We start from the raw sequence: 22,753 nt of genomic DNA, 5'->3' as shown, positions 1-22,753 counted from the left end.
ATAACATTGGACAAGAACAAGAGTTTAAATGAGATCATATATGTAAGGTGACTAGAGCAGGGCTTGGCACAGAGCAAAGTCTTAGCCAGTGTTATCGGATACAGCTGTCCCCCATCTGAGGTTTTACTTTCTGTGGCTCCAGTTAGCTACAGTCAACCATGGTCTGAAAATACTACATACAATAAGAGAGAGAGATTCACACAACTTTTATTACAGTATATCATTTGAGAGAGAAAAGGCATTCACATAACTTTTATTACTGTATATTGTTATAATTGCTCTATCTTACTATTGTTAATCTCTTTCTGTGCCTAATTTGTAAGTTAAACTTTATTCTGGGCACGCGTGTATGGGAAGAACATAGCATATATGGGGTTCAGTACTCCCCTCGGCTTCAGGCATCCACTTGGAACACACCCCGGCGCGAAAGGGGGCTGCGGCGGTACTCTCCGAGCAGGCGAGCCCGCCATGGACAGGAGCGTGGGTGAGCTGAGCTACCAAGCAGTTAGCTGAGGGAAGCAGGCGGGAACGGCAGGTGTGTTTTGGAGCTGGATGCACCTGACCCGTCTGGCCCCAGCCCGGCCGTCTGAGCATCTGAGGAGGTTCTCACTCGACGACATGCCGGAGTCTTTGCCTAAATGCAGGGGTGCCCACGGGGCTCCCCAGGGCCTCATGCACACGCAGCTCAGAAGTACAGGCAGTTAGCTCCTGTCCCAGGCCACCCTCTACAAACGGGGGACCGGAGCTGATGGGCAATTCCGGGAGGCCTCCTGTACCCCCTCAGAAGTCCCTGTTGCCACAGCAGAACCCTGGATCACACGCCCTTGGGTTGGCTTCTCTCCTCCCCGTCACACTCACCCGGCTCCCAGCCCTCGCCTCCCACACACACTCCCCTAGGCAAGCCCTTGCCTGGGGTTCTGATGTCAGGGGAACCTGAGCCTAGCTTAGGAGCCTGGGTTCCAGCCCTGGCTCTGCCACACACACAGTGTAACCCTGCTCAGCCCAGTGTCCCCTCTGGGTCTTGGTTCCTTTGTTTCCTCCACGAGTGCATTGGATCTTAGTGACTGTGGGCTGTGGCATGGATGATGCAGGCACTGGGGGGGAGTCTGGGCTCCTCCTGAGTGACCTTACCTCCCTGCATGCCTTAGGGCCTCTCCTTCCCCAATGTCAGTCCAAGGCCCTGCCTCATCCTCGGTGGTCTCTTCCCACCTTCTGGCCTCTGTCTCTCCCAGAGCAGCATGTGATGGTGCAGGAGCCTGGGAGCAAGCGTCTGTCCACATGCAGGTTCACGTGTGCCCAGGCCTGTGCTTGTGTGTCCAAGTCCTGAGCCCACATGAACACCACACATGCCTACATGTGTGAGCCCATATGCACACGTGCACACGTTTTGCTCAACTTTCAGACTGTGGCTTCTCATACAATCCAGCCACAAGCTATGAATAGATAGAGGGGACTTGAGGTGCCCTTAGCCTGAGCAGGAGGCCTGCAGGTCACCTTTCCACCCTGCAGGCCTGGCTACTCAATCCCAGGGGGAGGCAGAGATGCTCTCAGGTGGGTGGATTAAGTAGGAGGGAAGGAAGAAGGGAGTTCAGTTACTGGCACCATCTCCTCTTGTCCCACAACAACCGTGGGGTAAGATTACTGGCCCACTTTACAGATGGGGAAGTGGAGTGTGGGGTCGGGGGGCTCATATAGACTCTAAAGTTCAAATCCTGGATCTACCACTCACAAGCCTTGATGTCTGAGTCTCAGTATCCTCAACTGTAAAATGGGGCCAACGGTTCCTTCTCCTCAGGATTCTACTGGGTGTCAGGAAAAACATCTTAGCCCAGTACCCGGTGCAGAGAATGGCTGTAAGTGAGGATTATGATTATAACTAAGATGACATGAGCTGGGAGCCAGAGACTATGGGCCCAGACTCCCACCTTCCCCACATGACTGTCGGTGGCCCTGGCCAGCCCCTTGCCCTCGGCTCCCCACAGTGGTGGCAGCATTCCTGGGGCCTCGTCCTCGCCCTGCCCCAGTGCACACGCCGCTCACAAGCAGAACACTGGGGGAGGCAGCTGTGGGCACTCGGGCCCCTCCCAGCCTGTCAGAGACAGAAATAAAGTGTGTAACTGTCAGAAACATTATGGAACTGTCAAAGGTGTATGAAATCCCTCCCCTGGATTATTAATAAGTCACAGGTCTAACTATTCAGAGATAGTATAAAAAAGACAAAAATGTTTATCAAAAGATTTTTTAAATTTAAAACAACAAAGAAGGCTATGCACTGTGGGACTAGTTGGTAACAGGTTTCCAGAGCCCACCAGCCATGGGCCCTGGGGCAGAGCGTTTCAGGACCATGGAGAGCGGGGGCCCTTCCGCTTGGTGCCCAGCTTCACCCAGATCCGGTCTACCTGGGGCCCAGAGGAGCCATGAGAACCGCCTGAGATCACTCACCTCCTGTCCCGCGGCTCCTCAGATCCGGACAGCAGCAGCCCAGCTGCCAGGACCTTCACCCCAGAGGCTTCCTGCTCCAACATTAATTACCTTTTCCTAAATCACGATCCGGGCTGGCCACCCCCCCAGCTGTGGCCTCGACTCCCTAGACTGCAGCCCGCTGTGGAAATCACTGAGCCCTGTGCCCATCACCTCCTGCACCAGAGAGGCTGGGGGTGGAACGTGATGATAACTGTCTTTCTCCGAGCAATTCAAGGTAACTAATCAGCACCATGATGCTGGCAGCTGCAACTGCTAATGGAGTCAGAAACTGTCAAACTGAAGGTAATAATTGTCTTCTTAAAAAAAAAAAAAACTAGTTAATTAGCATAATCAGGGAATAAATGGGCCAATATTTCTAACCCAACGTGGGAGATGAATATGAATTATGGTGCCTTCGGGGTCTCTGGTGGAGACATCAACCCCGGCCAGGAGTTGAGGTCACCAGTTCAGAGGACGGGGAGAAGAGGGGAGGACACGTGTGTGTTTGGGTGTGTTGCTGTATGAGTGCCCCGGGGAGATGTTATTTCATGTAAAATGCACCCCTGTTTTCAAGACAGCGATGTTCACCTTGGCATTTCTCCAATCCATTCCTTTGATGTGTATTTACTGAGTACCTGCTGGGAAGGCAGTCAGGACCTGTTCTTGGCCAAAAAAATTCTGTTTTAAATTAAAGTTCACAGAGCTTACTCACATCCCTCCAGCCCCTTATCCCCTCCCTCCCTGAAAGAGGTTTGCTCTGTGGGTTGTCAAGACAGACGAGAGTGCGTTCTGAGTTATGCACGTCTGGTAAGGATACCAGCGGAGCCCTGGGAATTGAAAAAAACTTGTCTTTCAAAGTCATGTCTCAAGTTGTGGCAGACAATGCCTGATCCGCACGCCTTTCGGATGGGTGTGTTCAGGGAGCCTGGGAAGGGGCACAGAATAACCATGATAGAGTGACCCTAAAAACCTGGATTTCCGTGTGCCGGGAGTTTACCGGGACTCTGCATACACGCATTCAGTCATCCTCATCAGACGGAGAGCTAGGGACCACGATTAGCCCTATGTCATAGAGGAAGAAACTGAGACAGAAAATGGTTAAATAACTTGTTCGACATCACCCTGCGAGTGAGTTCCGGAGCCAGGATTTGGATGCAGGAATCCTCAATCCAGAGTTCATTTTCCTTAAGCCTCAACCTGTGACAGGGGAGTTACGCTCGATGAAGCCAAACAGCCGGAGCAAAGGGCAGGAAATAGGAGGGAAGCAGCATGCAGGGAGCACCCAGCACGTGGAAGCCACTGCGCTGAGTACCGAGGACACCTGGGGACGAGACCTAGTCCCGGCAAGCCCAGCGCTGGCAGGCTGGAGCCAGGAGTGGCTGGGACGTCAGCGCGGGCTCTCGTGCAGTCACTTCCCATGCTCCGGGCTCTCCGCTCACCAGGCGGGCTCCCTCCTGGGCCAGTGTCAGCGTGTGGGTCCCCGGGACACTGCTCCTGAAACAAGAACTGAGGTGTAAACAGTTTGGGAGGGAACTCCGGGAAATATTGGTAGTGAAGTTAGAAAATGTATCAGTTATCTCTTGTGTAACAAATGACCCCGACATTTAGTAGCTTAAAATGGCAAATGCTTTTATCTAGAAGTGTCTGAGAGTCTGGGATCTGGAAGTGGCTTAGCTGGGCGGTTCTGGCTCAGGGTCTCACGTGAGATTTCAGTCAAAAAGTCACGCCGGCTGCAATCATTTGAAGGCTCAACTGAGGCTGGAGGACCCACTGCCGAGCTTGCTCACGTCATGGCCACCAGACCATGCCCCTCACTGGCTGGTGGCTGGAGGCTTCGGTTCCTGACCACAGGGACCTTCCCGCGGGGCTTCCCACAGTGAGTGCCGACGGGGAGAAATCAGGACCGAAGCTGCAGTGTCTTCTCTAACCTAATCTCAGAGTGACAGCATCACTTTTGTCACACTCTATTGGTCACACAGAACAGCCCTGATGCCATGTGGGAGGGGCTGCAAGGGTGGACATGAGGAGGTGGGGCCTGTGCTGGCCACCTTAGAGGCTGGCTGTGACAGAAAGTGACTCGGGAAGCCAACAGAGGGTGTGTTATCCAGCCTGGTCCCACTGTGGGCAGCTAGAGGTTAATCCCACAGGGGACCCCTGGGGGACAGTGGAAAACACGCCTCGGAGTGATGCCGACCGACAGCGAGGTGCTGGGGCGTTTCTCCACACGGTCCCCCTCCAGAGCTGACTCTGTGGGCACTAACTCCAGCACTTCAGCTGTGACTTCCCTCTCGTACCCTGAGCCGCCCGGTCTGTGCATGGGGATGGCGTCAGCACCCACGTGACAGAGAGCAGTGGCGCTGCTGGGCACGTGGCAAGTGTGCAGTGAACTGCGCGGTGACGTGGCTCCGGGAGCCGTGCTGACGGATGGCTGTGAGGGTGACCTGAGATGATGTCAACACCGCCCTTGATAGATCCCCACGTCCCCACTCTCGTTGCTGTGCCCTTTCCAGCTCAGCACATCACTTCCAAACTCCAGACAATGCCACCCCAGGACTCAGTGCTCTGCTGCTCAGAGGAACCCAGAGAGGGACTAGGGGTGGGAGCAGGTTATTTCAAAATTTCCTGCCCACCTCAGCATCCATGAGGCGCACGGGGCCCAGGGAGCCCAGTGTGGCGTCACACCGCGGACAGTTTCCAGTGGCGTGGTCCTGGCCCAGTGCCCCTCCCCGGGTGTGGTCTCCTCATTAGCAGCACCTCCGCGGTAGTTGGGTGTCTTGAGGCCCCTGTACGTCAGTGAAGTGATTTGTCTGAGGCTCCACTGCTAGAAAGGGGCAGAGCCAGGACTCAAAACCCAGGCAAAACTGCCTGGGAAAAGATGCCTTGCCTGTCTGTTCCTCGGTTTCCTCATCAGTAACATGGGAACCAGGTGGGCTTCGTGTGTATGTAACGTAGTTTAATGCTTTTCTGTTGCTGTCTTGAAATTCTTAGTAATTTACAAACAAAAAGCTGGCACTTTCATTTTGCACCGGGCCCTGCACTTCATGTAGCCAGCCCTGCCTGGGAATAGTGATAAACCTCCCGCTAACAGACGTGTTCTGTTCCCTCTTCCCGTCTGCTCTCAATTGTCTCCATCCCGCCCTACGGCTTAGGAAGCTGACTTACAGCGGCTACACCTACAGGCTCCCCTGTCCTCTGATGTGTACAGTTGGGGCCAGCCAATGGGAGAGCAGGAGGAGAGTGCGTGCTCAAGTCCAAGGGCTTGCTACCCACCCCCCAGTGGAGGTGTTTCCCCTGGATCCCTCCTTGAGGGGCCACTATAGGCCGGCCGCCCTCCTCTGTGGGTGACCCAGCTCTGTCGTGCAGCCCTCCCCTAAAGTTACGGCCCCTGCCGTGTTCCAGTGACATCTTTCGTTGTTCACTTAGGCCCATGGTTGCTGGCCTCGGACGCATCATCACCCTTTCATTAAACTCTTCTCAATTTCCCCGAGTGCATGTGCATGTGTCCTCCGTTTCCCACCAGGACCCTGCCTGATACGTTCTTTCATGGAGTTTTGGGGAAGATTAAAGAAAACCCCACATGGAACACTTGGCACAGTCCCTCGTGCACAGTAAGTACTGAGCAAATGTTCACTCTTGCAATCGGCTATCCAGCTCCAAAGGCCGGAAGCGCTGAACCAGTATCCCGCACTACCACACCCCTGCAACACACACCAGTGGAAACAGACAGCCAGAGAGAGCTGTCTCTAGGGAGTGAAGCCTGGAACCTAAATTGCCGCTAAAGACCTCTGGGCTCTAGGTTGCTCTCTGATTCTCACCTTGGGAATCAACCTCTCTCTGTCTTCCCTCCCCACTCTCTCCCTCTAAGGAAGTCCAGCCACCCAGCTATGGGGTTGGGTCTCTGCAGCCTTGACCCTCCCCTGGGAATACAGAAGCCACATGACAAGGCAGAAGCCAGGACTTGGGTTCTTCCTCTAGGCGACCTCACCAGCCAAGGGTGCAAACGGCGGTTGCTGCAGCCCTAGCCCAGAGCAGTGTGAGGACCCTCAAAGGGCAGACTCAGTGTCTTCACCAGCACCCAGCCTAAGAGACTCCACTTTCAATGGACTCCAAAATCCTGGAGCTACTGCAGCCCTTGGGGTGGCCTTTTGTCCCAGAGCCACGCCTGTCTTCTTCCCTACTGCATCTTTGCATCCTGGCACGTAAAAGTATGATGAATGGATGAATGAATGAACACTCAAGTCCATAAGCTAGTACAAGAGCCAGCAGAACTCTTCCTGTGTTTTAGGCTCAATCTATTTCAAACAAAGTCCTCCTCCCACCCTGTGCGGCCCAAAGATGCCAGGGAAGAGCCCCCCCACCCCGCCCCACCCCCAAACAAGGCATTTTCCTCCCAGCAGCCTTCTGACTCAGCCAAATAAACACTCTTCTGGCCCATGACAATTCTAGTGGGGGAAGAAAACTCTCCACTACTTTCATTCTCCTCTCCCGTGTGGCCCCAGTGGAATTGCACAGGGACACTCCCAGGGCACATCTAGGGGAACCACAGCGAGGGCTGCGGGACGGGGAGGCCTGGCTGGGCTGGGAAGGAAGGGATGGTGGGTGCTGCCCAGGGACAGCCCCCAAGCATCCGCCTGCCTCAGGCTGGGTTCCCCCGGAAAGAGACCTTGAGACAAGCTAGCAGTTAGTTCAGCAGAAAGCACCGGTAGGGCATGGGGAGGGTGGGGAAGAGAAGGAAGCAGATAAACTTCCTTCCACTCCTGAGTAGGCTCCCACCGAGGGTGGCTGGGGCTCAGGGCCCCCACAGGAGGGCGGGAGGCTGAGTATTCATCCTCCGACGCCCGTCCTCGTCACCGAGGGCTGCCGAGAAGTTCCAGCATGTCCTGTCTGCCCCGTACGGCCACGAGCAAGCCCGTAGGTGGAGGGGTGGAGGGGTGCAGGGGCGGAGGGCCCGGCAGGGCGAGCTGCCCACCCGACGGCCATCTGAATTGTGTTGTTAGTCTTCCAGCCCCAGGATGGCCCGCGATGCGTGTGCTGCTCACCAGTGCGTCCCCGGGTCTGTGCCGCTGACGCCTGTGCAGAGCTCTGTCCTTCACGGGCCTCACACGGCACGGTGAGGTTGTGAGGACTGCCACCTGCACTGCACAGAGGAGGAAACTGAGGCATGGAGATGACGTAACTCTCCCAAGGTCTCACCACTCACTCAGAAGTGAAAAAATTCATGAAAATTCCTGCCCTGAAGTAGCTTAAATTCTAGGGGAATAAGACACACACTAAACCAAATGTCTCAGTAAAACGTGTCGGGCTGTAAAAGGGGGTAAGTGCCTGGGAGAAGGAGGACAGGGGCTGGGCACACGGGGTGGGGAAGTGCAGAACCGAATCGGGGGATCACAGAGGGTTCCCAGAGGTGGCAGCATTGAAGCCCAGTCTCAAAGGAGGTGAGGTCAGGAGGGACTCACGTGGCTGTTTGAGGAAACAGGTTCCAGCCAGAGAGAACAGCAGGTACCAAGGCCTGAAGCAGGGGAAGCTGCCCCGAGTGTCAGGAACAGGACAGCCAGCAGGCCAGCGTGGCCGAGACAAGGGGTGGGCGTCTCAGGCTCAAGAAGCCACGGGGCCAGGTCATGCGGGCGTTGCGGGCCCCGGCGGGGACTTCAGTTTCCCTTCTGAGTGAGGTCACTGGTCTGACTCACCGGGTTGAGAAGAGAATAAAATAATGTGTGAATGAACAAATGAGCGAGCAAATGGACAGACCGATGCATGCCCTCGCACCTTATCACAGATGAGTCTTGACCCCTTACTTAATGGAGACGCAGGAGGCCAGACTTTAAGAAGAAGCTGGGAAACCCACCGCAGAGTGTGGAATTCGCTGCAGACAGCAGCTGGGCCCGGTGGGGAGCTGCCGTCTCTGCTGCGTCTGCAGCTGCCCCTGCTGCCCGTGTTCCCACCCCGCGTCCCCACCCGCCAGCACAGCCCCAGGGAGCGGCTGTGATCACAGACATGAAAGCAAGCCTCCCAGGGAAGATGATCAGAAGCCTCGTGACAAGTGCTGTCTCTCAGAGTGCAGCTTTCAAGAGGTGCCAGGCCGTCCCAGGGAGCCCGTCTCATCCTCCAGCCCCTGGGCCGCCGGGTCCGGCCAGAACACCCGTGTGCCCAGCAGAGAAAACAGCGCGCCTTGCTGGAACGACACAGCCGCGGAGGCCCCCTGCGATGCAGGGGCGGGACACACGGCTGCCTGCGGAGCACACCTTAGGGGCGCTGGCAAAAATGTGGCTGGCAGGTGCCTGAAGTGCCCCAGTGGAGCATTTGCTCCTTTGGCTCAAGCGCTGTCATCTCTCTCCCCCGCCACCCCACTTTGAATTGTACATTGGGAAGCCTGAGAGCAAGGAAGAGAAGGAGCTGAAAGGAGAGACACACGAAGGAGGAGAAGGAAAGGGAAGAGAGGAAAGGGCGGGAAGACCCTAGTGTGAACACGAGCTGTGGCCACATACACAGAGCTTTCTGTTCTGGGGATCGAGCCGCGAGGTCGCGGGATCCATACCGCAGCCCTGTGAAGTGCCCTATCAATAGGCCTATTTCACAGATGTGAAAAATGAGGCTCAGAGAGGTTAAGTCACCTGCCCAAAGACACAGAGTGGGGAAGAGACAGAACTGGGGCTGTGTGTTCTGATGCTGATCCTGCCTGCACATGACAGTGCGGGATGCACATTCTGTGCTCAGCTCCGTGGGAGGGTCGGGACTGGGCAGGCTGGAGCTCGAGCTCCAGGCCTGGGAGAGCGAAGGGGCCTGGGGAGGGCAGGACGCAGGGGAGGACCCGGAGCTCTTCCCGTCTTCGGGCCCAGGGCTCCCCTCTGCCGCAGCCACCTGGCCTCACTCAGCTCCAAGTGCCCTGGTTTCTCTGCTCACCCACCACCCACAGCTGCGCCACGCCAGGGACCCTGAGAAGACCCACACACCAGCCCTGCCCTCGTGGGGCTGCCAGGGGGCACACACAACCAGAATCCAGCCTGAGAGTTTTCCACTATTCCCAAAGGATCTCCTTCGATCTTCCGCAAGCATCTGACTAATTCCATTTGCTCCCCGCCACGCCGGACGAAGCACACCTCTGTGCCGCACTCTATGCCCGGCCCCGGGGCTACAGCGGTGAACAAGGCGAGGCTTCCGCCAAGGAGCCCTCAGCCAGGCTCCCGGGAAGGCAGAAGTGTGCACTGCTAGATCCAGAACTAGATTTAACGGCCTTGGAGGCAATCTTTTCAGGGTCGAGTGGAAACGCAGACAGGGCTGATTGGAGAGGGTATGTAGGCACTGGGGCTGGGTTTTGAAGCATAATTTGGAGCTTTCTCAAACCAAGAAGAGAGGCTTGGGCATTCCAGATGGAGGGAAGAACCTGAGCAAAGACCCAGGGCTCTGAAAGGTCCTGACGTAGCCCTGGAACTGCCAGGGGGCCCAGGTGGGAGGAGAGGTGGGGTGCGCCCCGCATCTTCTTTCCTCTGCTCCCCACCGTCTCTGAAACTCCCTCGACTGCTGGAGCAATTCCGTTCTGTCCTCAGTTTTCATCCCTCGGGTGGTATTTAGTCCAGAATTCCCATGAGAGATCTCACCCCCAATCTCCCCAAAAAAGCAGACAAGTATTCATCCAGACAAAACGGGTCTCTTCCTAGGGGGAATCAGCGGCTGAGAGCACATCATGTTCCTTGTATCGTCACTCAAGGACAGGAGAGAGTTGCTTCCTTCAGGTGGAGGACAGGAGACGGGCAGAGGCCACCCCTCTGCCTGGGGAGGCTGCATGATTTGACAGGTTACGGGAGTGGAATGGGGACCAGGGAAAAGGGACAGGTGGCAAGGACACAGGGGCCGGTTCCAGATGAAGGCGGCCGAGGGCCCAGGCTGGGCTGCTGGACACACTGACGGGGCAGTGGGTGCTGTGGCATCTCAGCCAGCCTGGGCCCTGGATGGCAGAGCCTGTGGCCACCGCAGGCTGGCTCCGGATAAGCACAGAGTTAGTGTTTGGAGCTGTCAGAAGTGATTAATTCATCAAAAACACACAACACTGGAAAACTGGCCCTGACTCAATGGCTCCTTAATGCTCAGACTCTGATGGCCGCAGATGCTAATGAAGCCTCTGTGAATAAAGGGTGGCCGCTGAGAGCTCCGGCAGGAACTCCCCTCCCTTCCCTCGGCAGGGCACCCTCAGGGCCTGCGGGAGGTGATGGAGGGGGCGGGCTCTGGGCCTCCAGAGAGGACAGACTTACTCTTGGCAGCTCTTGGTGACAGAGCCCAGTGGCACTTAGAGATGATCAGTTCCAACCCCTGCCATTTTGCAGATGGAGAAACTGAGGCTCACGGAGGGGCAGGGGCTTGTCCAAGATCACTTACCAAGAATGTAGCAGAGCTCTGCTTTAACCCCAGGCCTGAACCCTCCCACGCTGCTCCTCCGTCTCCCGGTGCCTGCCGTACACTGTGTGCCGATCGCTGAAAGGACAGAAAGCTGAGCAGAGCATGACCACAGCCCTCGGTCAACAGGGGGTCATTTGTGGGAGGGCAGCCATCTCATCTTGTTCAACTCCATGCTCCAGCCCCCTACCCAGGGCCCGACACAGTAAAATGCAGAATGAATTCATGAATGAGTGAACTGAAATTTGTGCCAGAATGTGAACATGTGTGTTAACCAGGTACAAATACTCTGTGAGTCTGGAGGAAGAATAGATCAAGGAAGGCTTCCTGGAGGAAGGAGCATCAGAGCTGGCCTTCAAGTAAAGAGGCCCAGACTGGCCCTGCCTGGGCTGCTCTAGCAGCTTCTCATTTCATCCTCACAAGCACCCAGTGATGATTATAACAGTGATGATTCCTATTGTGCAGATGAGGAAACTAAGGCCCAGTCAAGTCCCTCACCCAAGGTCTCATAGCCAGTAAGTAAAGGAGCTGAGACTTGACCTCTGAGCCTGCACTCTCACCAGCAACTGGCGGCCCAGCTCTAGGAGCCCTGACAAAGGTCAGTCTTCCCCAACCACCCCCAGATGTGGCCACTCAGTCCCCGAACCTCCACGTCACCCCACCCCACAGCCACACTCGCCCCCTCCTGCCCCGGCTTCCAGTCAGGGGTGTCTGTCGGGGGGCCATCACAGTGTCACCCGCACCCACACCCAGCAGGGGCTCTGCAAGCTGGGAGCCCCCGAAGATGCCTGGGGAGGGGATTAACCCAAACACCTCTGTGGGAGCCCTGCGAGGACCCCGGGCACAGACACCGCAGGAGCCCGCGCCCGGCACACAGCGAGCGCTCTGGGCAGCGAGGGGGCCGCTGGGCTGCTCGCTGCTGTCTGCACTGGGCCGGCTCCCTTTCTGGATTCAGAGTCGCTCCTGTCGACCAGAAGGGGGTAGGACAGAGACAACCACACAAGCATGGGAGGCTCAAAGCCAAGATTCCTGACTCTTGACTGCCCAGGAAGTGCGCCTTGTCCTCAGAAAACTGCCCAGTCGGCCAAGGTGAAGGTCTGCCTCCTCTGACAACATGAAAGCCCCTAGTGACATGTTCGGCGGCTACTCCACCAGGGAGCACAGCTGTGTCCCGTCTCGTCCTGTCCCTGCCCTCCCTGGTCCTGATCGGAGGCTGGAGGCCCCAGCAGTTGGAGAAATCTGGAGTGTGTGGGAACGAGTGTGTCCGAGGGAGATGAGTGTGCGAAGCGTGTGAATCCGGCAGGCATGTGTGGGGCGTCGTTTCCGTCAGCTGAGGCTGAGTTTCGTTGCGGTAACAAATGGCCTGGATCTCAGTGGCTCGCAGCAGCAGATATTTATTTCTCAGCATCTGCCAGTTGATTTGCAGGTCACCTATGGCCCTGCTTTCTGTCAACTGCACCTGGGACCCAGCGTAGACAGGCAGCCTCTACCCAGAGCGCTGCCGGTCACTGTGGCGGGGGGAGGAGAGCATGGAGGAGCCTGAGCTGGCTCTGGTGGCTCCTGCCCAGAAGTGACAGCCAGCTCCTCCACCCTATCCCACGGCCACAGTTACCTCAGCCGGGCCTGACTACAGCAGGGTGGGAAGGGGGATCCTTCCTCGGGGCGGGCCAGGAAGCGCCTGTGAACAAGGACACAGCTGGCACCCCTGGGACTCCGTGGGTGAGCACATGGCCCCCTCGCATGGGCTCACGGGAGAAAGAGCAGGTGTGCAAATGCAGCTGTTGGCCGCCTCGTCCTTCGGGTGTGGACACATGCGGGCTGGTGTTTCCGATGCCGAAAGCGTGTGGGCGCTGCGTGCAGGAGCCTGCGGACGAATGAGCAGAGGCAAGTGTGTGTGACGGGGGCGTGTGGGGAGGGGAGTGCGTGTGCGTGTGCGTGTGCGTGTGTGCACACTCATCCTAGTCACAGCGCTAGGTCCATCTGTATGCACACGGACGTCCCCCACATTCACACCCAAACATACTCCCCTCCAGCGGGAAGAGGCTCTTGCAGATGGGAGGTGAGATGCTCAATTTCCCAGCTGATGCTTTAGCAGGCTCATCCACCCCTCATTTGTGGCCATCTGTCACCTTCCACCGGTGGCTGTCTCTACCTGGCCTGAGCACTGCGGCTGCAGAAGAACAGCAGCAGGACGGGAAGGCACGGATTCTGCCCTCAGCTACCCACTCCGGAGATGGGTCCCCCTCCCAGTCTCGGGACTGACCCTCTCAGAGCTGCCCTGAGGGACGGGAGCACAGTGGGGACAGCCAGCCCTGAGCCGTCTCCAAGGATAGGTCTCTTCCAGAGGGATTTGGGAGTCTCCAAAATGCCTTGGACTGCCCCAAACCTCTAGCAGCCTTTTCCTCCTCCCAGTCGGCCTCCTCCTTCCCTAGAGGGACCTCCAGCCACAGCGAGCCGGCCCGAACAGTTGCTGAGAGGGCGGCTGCTCCCCGGGGCTGGCCTTGAGCCAGGCTCCATGCTCGACACTCAACACACATCGCATTGAACGTCACAAAACCCAAGGGACAGGCACTACTGTTCTCCCCATTTGGCAGATGAGGAAACTGAGGCACAAAGACGTGCCCAAACTTGCACAGCCCACTTATAGCAAAACCGGGGCATGTGCTACGGCCTCCCTGTTCGGCCCTTGTTAGCGGGTCCAGGCTGCTCAGGTCACTTCCTCCAAGAAGCCCTTGGGACAAATAACCTGGAGGGGCCGGGCCTGGGCTGGGCCATGGCAGGACAGCAGCCCTGCGTGTGGACGCCAGGGGAGGCTGAGCAGGGGGTCCAGGTCACCTTGTCTTCTTCTCTGGCAACAGCCCACTCCTGTCCCGGTGAGGGACGCTCTGCCACACAGGCTCCTCCCTGGCCTTGGCTTCTGCCTCTGACACGTCCTTGAAATGAGCCTTGGAGCCCGTGGATGATCTGTCGTGTCCCTGTCAACCGCAGCCTGTGTCCCATCACCCGGACGAAGTTCAGTCTCGTCCGTGCCACACAGGCCCTGCCAGCCTCTCCAGCCGTGTCACCGCATGCCCCCTTCTCTCCTGCGTCTGCACCTCGCACCTGTTGCCCCTCTCCTCCCATCCTTCGCACATGCTGTTCCCTTGACCCCGAGCCCTTCCTCCTCCTTCCCACTTTCCCTGCTAACTCCTGCCCCCCAGTGCCAGGTCAGGGACCCCATCTCTATGCTCCCACAGCCCCACCCCCCACGCGGGGGACAGTTCCCCACTCCACAAGGTGGCCGCACCTCTGCTGCTGAGCGGCGAGTTCTCTGTTCACTGCCCCAGGCTAGACTGTTCTAGAGGCCAGCCATAGGAGACAGGAAACAAGGAGGGAGCAAGGGGAGTGACTCGGGCTGGGCAGCAGAAAGGCCATCCGGGAAGGCTGGTGACAAGTGTGCAGAGCGTCCTGAAGGGTGGAGGACTGGCTGCGTGGAGCTGTGACAGGAGGCGCCGACCGGCACGGAGGAATGGGCTTGGCGCATCGCGGGCACCCCCTCAAGGCTGGAGCATAGACAGCTGGGGGCCACAGGGCTTCAGTGGGGGAGCAAAAGGTTTCATGAACATCTGTATTTCGTCTCTGAATGCTCCAGGCCACCTCCACCAAGAGCCTTCCGTGACTGCCCATCCCTTGTGTCTCTGAGCTCCCCAAGCCCAACCCCTGAGGACTCCAATCACCTCTCAGCCCCCATAAAATGGAGTAATCGCACAGGATGGAAAAATATTTTATGACTGGGTGTTCCTGTGGTCCCAGGCTCCACGGCCAGGAGAGCATCTCTGGGGTTTGGATAGGGTCCCAAACAGGACAGTTGTCCTCTGTGTCAGGCCCAGCTCCAGCTCCAGTGAGCAGGTCCCTAGGGGACACAGGCTGGACTGGCTGGGACATGAGGCTCGGTTATTTTTGGATTTCAATTTCCCTGGCTCCTGCGTCTCCCAGGAGCATCACAGGGAGGCCACGGAGAAGAACTTTGTCTAGACCTAGAAGAGGGATTCAACTGCCAGGAGTCAGACACCCCCAGAGGGCCCGTGCCCATGTGGGGCAGTATCTGAGGGACACGGGGAGACAGCCCAAAGGGCTCTAGGCTGGAGTCACAAAACCCAGGTGCTAATCCTGGCTCTGTCCCAACTTCTGGCCAGCCCTTCTCTGGGCCCCAGTTTCCATCCTAATAAAGTAAGAGAGTTGGATCTAGGTCAGAGATCAACTCTTCTCTTTTTTTATAAAAGGCTGTACCGCAAATATTTAGGCTTGGGGACCATATGTGGCCTTTGTCACACTACTGAAGTCTGCCTTATAGTGCAAAAACAGCCACAGGCACTACGCAAGCAGTGGGCGTGGCCATGTCCCCATAAAACTGTATTTATTACAAACACGCGGTAAGCAGAATTTTGCCTATGGGCTATAGATTGCTTACTCCTGCTCTAGGTAACTCTTCAGCCAGGACATTTTAGGTTGCGAGCAACAAAATCCCAATGCTAACTTGTGTAAGATAAACACTGTCATGGGCAGAGGGGCTGACTGGGTCACATAAGGGAAAAGTCCCAAGGAGACGTCAGGCATGGCGGGATCCAGGAGCTCAGACGAAATCCTTAGGACTCACTGTAACTGAATTTCATTCTCGCCACCCCTTGACTGCATTCTCCTGTGTTTTGGCTTCGTTTTCAGACAGGTGCTGTTCCCATGGGGAGCACCCGCCACCAACATGGCTCATGGCGCACGTCCCTCGTCCCAGTCTCTCCGGTGCCTCCTCCCCTCGCAAATCCACGCAAATAAGGGTGCACAGTTCACAGGCAGCCCCAAACCCCAAGTTCACACCTGGCCCTTTCCTGCCTCCTGTGCCAACCTCCCCCGCACCCCTCCAGATCCTGAGGTTTTTTACAGCAAAAGGCAGGTAGCCATGGGGTCAGTCCTAAACAGCCCCTTCCACCCTCCCCACAGCCTGCATCTTTCCTGCCTGCTCACCAGGGCTGGCACAGCACGTCCGCGAGTCTGGAGCCAGAGTGTGGTTCTGCACACAGCGCCGCTGCACTGCACCACACCCCCTTCCCTCAAGCATCGACCTTCTCCCCACCGCTGGAGAAAGGGACTTTGCATCTGACCCCCAAGGCATTGGGTTTGAATCACCCGACCTAGAAATCATGATGGCCAGTTGGCTCATCACAAAAGAATGAGAGTCGTTTATTCCTCTTCTGTTCTCTTAAGAGAAACTCAGATGTGTGTTCCAAAGATTGGCGGCTTCGCCATCGAGTGCGAGACTGAAGGGGTCCGCTGCCAGGGGTCCGCTGCCAGGCATTTACTCCTCGTAAGCCAGTGCGTTTAAGACAGAAGTTCCTTTTGCTCGTTGCGCGTGATCCTTGCCCAGCCCCTGCTCCCAGACAGAGCCATGGTGAGCAGACCGCTGCGTGTCCCTCCACGCTTGTTCATTCCGTTCTGCACATCTAGACACACCTGGAAAATGCATACTGCTGGGGCTTTTGTTGTTTGTGTGTGTTGATACTATTAACATAGCGTCACACTCTAGTTGTCATTCTGCCATTTTCTTTTCTGCACTCGGCAACGTCTCGGCGACCTTTGTGCATTGGCCTGTGTTAATAACTAGCAGACCCACTTCGTTCTTCAGAGCTGCGGTGAGGATTCCAGAGGGTGGCTGCAAGGTGCTGTGTGCATCCCCCACTGAAGGGCATTCAGGCACTTCCACTCCTTGCCTTTGCAGACTGTGTGGCAGGGACACTCTCGCTCACACAGTTTCTCTCTCTCCCTCGCCAGCCTCCAGTTCTTACAAAACAGCACCCCTCAGAGATAGCCTCTTTTCATATAATCCCAGCTGCTCATGGAGACCCAGAGGAGCCACGCGGTCACACACTGTCTCACAGAGAGGCAGTCGCATTTGCAGCCAGCCTTGCCTGGACACGGCTGCCTCCCTACCTGGGCAGCTCTGGGGCTGCGTTCCTGGCAGCGGACCCCTTCAGTCTCGCACTCGATAGTGAAGCCCCCGATCTTTGGAACACACATCTGAGTTTCTCCTCTTAAGAGAACAGAAGAGAAACACAATAAGGAAAGAAGGGGGGCGGGGAGAGAGGAAGAGAGGAAGAAGGTTAAAAGGGGGAAAGAGAGGGGTGGAGGGAGGGCGGGGTGGGAGCAGGTGTAGAAACTCCTGTGTCCCCCTCTCCTCCGCCTGCCAAAGTCCCTCCCACCCTGGTGGCCTGGGGCAGACAGCAGAAGTCCAGGGCTCTGTGATTTTCTCTCCCAGTAAGATTTCAGTTCCTCTCCTGGCGCCTGCCTGCCCCAGCCCTGGCCCCTGTTGAGCACTTCACTCCCCTTATCAGAGAGAGCCAGAGAGGCCCACGGGGCTGGCCCGTGCCTGGCCCCCTGACTGCAGATTGTGTCTGAAGGAGCATTTCACGGTGGGCTTTCCCTCTCCCAGAACTATTCTAGGGATGTCAATAGCTTCCATTTGGCGAACAAATACTGAATCTGTATTTTCTCATAAATAATGATGCTGTGATTAGCTGCCATTCTGATGACAATGGGAGCAGGGCACACCTGTCCTAAGATAGGGCACACGGACACCACAGGCCCCATGGCGCATCCCCCCCCCCCCCGCCCCCGCCAGGCCCTGAGTGCCGTGAACTCCTGCCTCGCGGTGCCTCTCCTGAGCAGTCAGGCCCTGTGCATGCAACAAAGAAAGAGGGGCTGGCTAGAAAGTCCTAGAACAGACTGGGGACTTCTGACTCCAAGGCTAAATTCTCGCCCCTGCATTCCACTGCCCACGACTCTTGGCAGGCAGAGAGCCCAGAAAACGAGTAGGGTTGAGTCTCAGGGTTCAGCCCTATTAGGCACCGCCTACCTTTTCGGTGCCCAGCCCTTCCCCACGGGAGGAGACACGGTGTGTCCCTCAGACCCTGGACCCTACTTCTCCTGGTGCTCTGCAGACCTCCCAGCACCGTTACCTGCATCTCTGTGCCTGGGGGCTTTCCTGCGACCCCAGAAGGCTGTGGACCCAAGTGCGTGCTAGTCTAGAAGACGGGACATTAACACCCCGAGGAGAAACCCTCAGCCCAGGCCGGCAGCTGTTGGTACAGGAATGCCCCAGCCCCTCTGCCCTCGGGTGGGCTCCCTCGCGGGCGCATGTGCTGCACTGTTTCCTAGAGTTTCTCCCGTGGGATTAAACTCCAGTTGCCCACCCTGGTAGCTGTCGCGACCCTGTACCCGACACTGTGCCTTCCCTTCCCGTCCCACATCCCCCTTCCCCACCCATGGTCCCTGCAGCTCTGGAATCATCTTCACACAAGTGCTCCACTCTGGGAATGCTTCCAGGGATCCCAAACAAAGACCCTCTCTGACGCCAAGATCCAGACACTCCAACAGACACTTTCACCGCCACCAACATGTTTTCCGAAAGGCTCTTTCTAAGACGCAGGTTTGATCACATCCTTTTTCCAGGGCTCCTAGATTAAGTTCAAACTCTTTATGGTGTTATTTGGATATTCACAGGTTTTGCCTGTTCAGCCATTTCCCTGACCTGGTTACAACCCCGCGGTTTGGGCGTGGGGTTGAGGGATTACTTCTCCAGATTTAGTCCAAACAGGATACAGGATAGCCTCGTGGTCAAGATCGCGGTTAAGAGTGTGTGGATTTGAGTCCTGCCTGAGTGACCGAGGACAAGTACTTCACTTCGCTGAGCTTCTGTTCTGTGTATGATGGGGACAGGGATGGGGCCTCCCACGTGGTCATGCGTGGATGCCACAAGCTCAGACACACAAAGGGCTGAGTACGGCACCTGGCGTGTGGCTCAGGTGGGGGATTCCAGCCCAGGTTCCGTGGAGCGAGCGCATGCGACCCAGGCTTAGCCAACAGAGCCAACGACCTCTGACCAGCAGCCAGCTCAGGAATGGCCTGTGGGCCAAGCGGTTCCAATGAGAGTCAACCTTGGGAATGTCCTGGGAATGAAAGGGTCTTTCCTGCTGAAAGGATAAGGACATTTGCTGGAACTGCTGACAGCCGCATTGTCAGCACTCGGGGAGAAGGAAGCCAACTCTGAGGAAAGCAGAGCTGAGAAATGGGGGCAGGGGCTGGGAGAGAGAACGAATAAGGATCCAGCCGCGCGAGGAGACTCACCCTGATGTGCCCTCGGTTCTGGTTGTGCAAGACAACAAGCTCCCCTGGTGTTCAGGTGGTTTGAGCTGAGATTCCACCTCCTGCGACCAGAGCAGCATGGAACGTAGCCCCCGCTTACGACCTGAGATCCTGAGGCCGGTGACTTCAGACTTTGATCTTTAGCCGCACAAAAATTGTATCGGACAAAATCGTAAGTAGAAGTCCAGCTTGTAAAAGCGGAACTGCTGTGGTTGAATCAACGATAGAGCTGCGTGAGCCCCTCACCCGCCACCCACACAGCATTGCCCCCAGAGCCCCCCACGAAAGAGCCAGGGATCACGGGGGTGCAAGCCCCATAGCAACCCAGCTGAGGAAACAGAAAGAGAGGGGCAATGACCTGCCCAGGGTCACATGTTCAGAATGACAACTGGAGTCCAGGTGAGCCCCTGATTCCACCCCTGTGCCACCCGCCGTGTTTCCTTGGTCTCAGCGATCCCAGCACCGCATTGGACATTTCCCAAGGTTCACACCACTCTCCGGGGATGCTGCCGGCTCTGCCCGGTACGCGCAGACTGCCGCTGGCTCGATGTCTTTCTTTAAATCAACCCCCACTGTTAAACTGCAAGAAATTCATTTAAAAGGAAACATTCCACCACTGCAAATGGAAAGCCAGTGTCCCTCGCCAAAATAGAAACTGCTAAAATAAATACAATAACAACAACAAAGAACAATGCTATCCAATTCCAGCCAGACTCAGCTGCAGTGGGGAAGCCAGGTTTGCTGTCTTTGTGGAAAAAGGAGATAGCAAGTACTGGAGAGGGGCTAAGGGCAAGGTAGCACCAAGCTGAGACTCCTTTTTTTTTTTTTTTTTTTTTTTTTTGATGGAAACAGAAGGATTGGAAGCAAATTGAAGAGGAAGTCACTTTCCATGTCTGTGGGTGCACTGGTCCCCGGCGGTAGGCGTCTGACACTAGGGAAAATTCTGCCATAGGCCAGTGCTTCTTTAAGGTGCGCAGTTTCCCGGGTTTTTGTTAAACGCGGATTCTAATTAGCAGGTTAAGGGAAGGGGCCGAGATTCTGCACTGTCAGTTCCCAGGTGAGGCCAACGCAGCTGCGGGTCCCTGGGTTACACTTTGAGGAGAGTCTAGACCAGGAGGCATCAAACTATGAATCGTCAGCCAAATACCCGCACCTGCTTTTGTGATTAAAGCTTTGTTAGAACACTGCCATGCTCATTTGCTTACATGTTATCTTGCCCACTACACAGCAGAGTTGAACAGTTGCAACAGAGACCACGTGGCCTGCAGAGCCTAAATATTTACTAACTGGCCCTTTACCAAGAAAGTTTGCTGACCCCTGGTCTAGACCCTGACCCCTCAGGCCTTCACAGGTCCCTGACTGCCAAGGCCATAGGCAAAGGGGCCTGGTGACAAGTCCATCTGCCATCTTGGCCATCCCTTCCTCAGCTAGGGCAGGCATTGAAAGTTTTTCATTTTTTAAAAAAACTTATGTAAGGTGATTGTATAGAATGCAGTATCAACATGAGACAAATCAATGGCTAAATAGTCTGATGGGGTGAGGAGTAGAGATATCAGATGAGGAAATTAAGTCACCTGTGAACCCTCTGAGTCAAAGACCCTGGTGCAGACCCTCCCTTTGGCACCATGGACGTGGGGTGAGGGCCCTGCACACTTCACCTTCGGCCCTGGGGCCCCTCCCTGTCGAAAGAGGCAGGTCTGGATTCTTATCAACGAAGAAAGATAATTCTGCAAGTGATCTTGGCCTAAAAAAGCATGGCATTTTATCATCAAATATGTGAGTGTGAAAGACCACTGAACGGAAATGCATCGTGTGCTCACCAAAAGGGATGCACAAAAAATGTTCTCAGCAGCCTGTTTAGAGCAGCCTCAAACAGAAAACAGCCCAAGCGTCCATCAGCCGGGAACGGATGGCTACACTGCGGCACATCCGTGCGGCGGAAGGCTATACAGCCCTGGGAAAGCATGAGCTACGGCTGCACCCAACAGCACGGATGCAGCTCACAGACTGTCACAGAATGAAAGACGCCGGACACATGAGAGTGTGACTCTACTCATGGGAAGCTCAGGAGCTGTCAGAACTAGTTTATGGGGACAGAAGCTGTAACAGTGGTTACCTTCTGGGGTGATATAACTGGGAATCTCTGGGAAGGTAAAAATTGCTCTACATATTTCTCTGGTGGTAGGTGCACGGGTGTGTATGTGTGTAAAACGTCACTGAATTGTACACTCAGGATTACTGCTTGTTATGTATTTGAGTGCATGTTATTCCTCAATTTGAAAATTTTTCAAATAGGCTGCCAGCCAGCCCAGCGGATAACGTGCATTGGGTGCTGTGGGTCACTAAAGCCACATGGAGAGGCAGGGAAACAAGTTGGTGAGATCTGCCAGCTGGTGGCTTTTGTCACCCAGCGGTAGGCAGAGTCTGGTCAGGGAGATACCCAAGGGCCTGGCAGCTGGGAAACTGCTCTCCCACCGGCCCCTTGGAAGCAGTGCATTCCTCACAGATACAAAAGAGCTGCGCCCAAGGAGATGTCATTTTTAAAGCCACCAAAGACCCTCTCCTAGGGCTGCCATTGTATGAACAGCCACGCTGGGCTGGGCTCGGGGCACCTGGTGTGCACTGTCCCGCTGGACCCAGGCGGCCACCTAAGAAGCGGAGACACAGCAGGGAGGCTGGGTGGCCTGTCTGAGGTGGCAGCCGGTGAGGGTGCTGTGCTTTCTTGCCCTTTCTTCACGACTGGCACTCGTACTCGCGCCCGCCCCACGGATCAATGCTCCATAGATAAGACAGGATGAATCCTCATGTAAGTGCGACACTTTATACATATTAAGGCACTTTCTGCATATTAATAAAATGGTTAGAAGCTCAAGCTAACCTGTCTGGTTTCAAATCTCAGCTCTACCACTTCTGGGTGTGCTCTTGGGCAAGAGACTTAACCTCTCTGTGCCTCAGTTTCCTCATCTGGGGATAGTAATGGCACCTACCTCATGGGTTCATTTGCCGTCAGTATGACAACTTGAACAGCCTCTGGCATGGTGGGCTTCCACTTAAGTTAGCTAGCTGCATGTCGTTCTGTGCAAGCTGGCACCCTCTGCCAGCCTGCCCCATTCAGGTTTCGGGACACTGGGAGTCTGTATCTCATTGCCATTTCACAGACCATGAAACAGAGGTTTCCAGAGATGAGTGTCTTTTCCAAACAGACCCCAGCCCCCACCCCACCCCCACCCCAGAGTCAGTGGCTCACCAGGATCCAAGGCTGTGCGACCTTGGACAAGTTGTTTTACCTCTGAGTCTTAGTTCAGTCTGTAAAATGGGAATAACACCACCTACTTTATGGGGCCATTTGGAGGGTGACTGCAATGGTTTCTGTGAATGGCCCCAGCACTACAGAGATGCTCCATAAGCGCTTATGCAGGCACTTGGCATTTTAAAGGCATAACTTGCCCAAGGTCACACAGCTCCTGGCCAACTCCCTGGCATGTGCATCCCGTCCTCCCACCTGACGCCTGTGTTCTTTCCACAGCAACAGCTGCCACTTTGTGCCTTCCGTCCAGGCCTCTGTTTTCCTCCAGCCACCTCACTCCCCTCCTTCTCTCTGGGTTTCCAGAGAAGACTCAGTGTCCCCAGTTACCCTCACATGGGAACCAGTCTGGCTTGGTTGGCAGATGCCCACAGGTGATGGGCGACATTCAGATCCTCACCAGGTAGGCAGGGCTTTAAGCCCCAG

Source organism: Lemur catta, chromosome 5 (assembly GCF_020740605.2).
Source record: "Lemur catta isolate mLemCat1 chromosome 5, mLemCat1.pri, whole genome shotgun sequence".
NCBI lineage: Eukaryota > Metazoa > Chordata > Mammalia > Primates > Lemuridae > Lemur > Lemur catta.
This window is presented reverse-complemented; position numbering follows the sequence as displayed.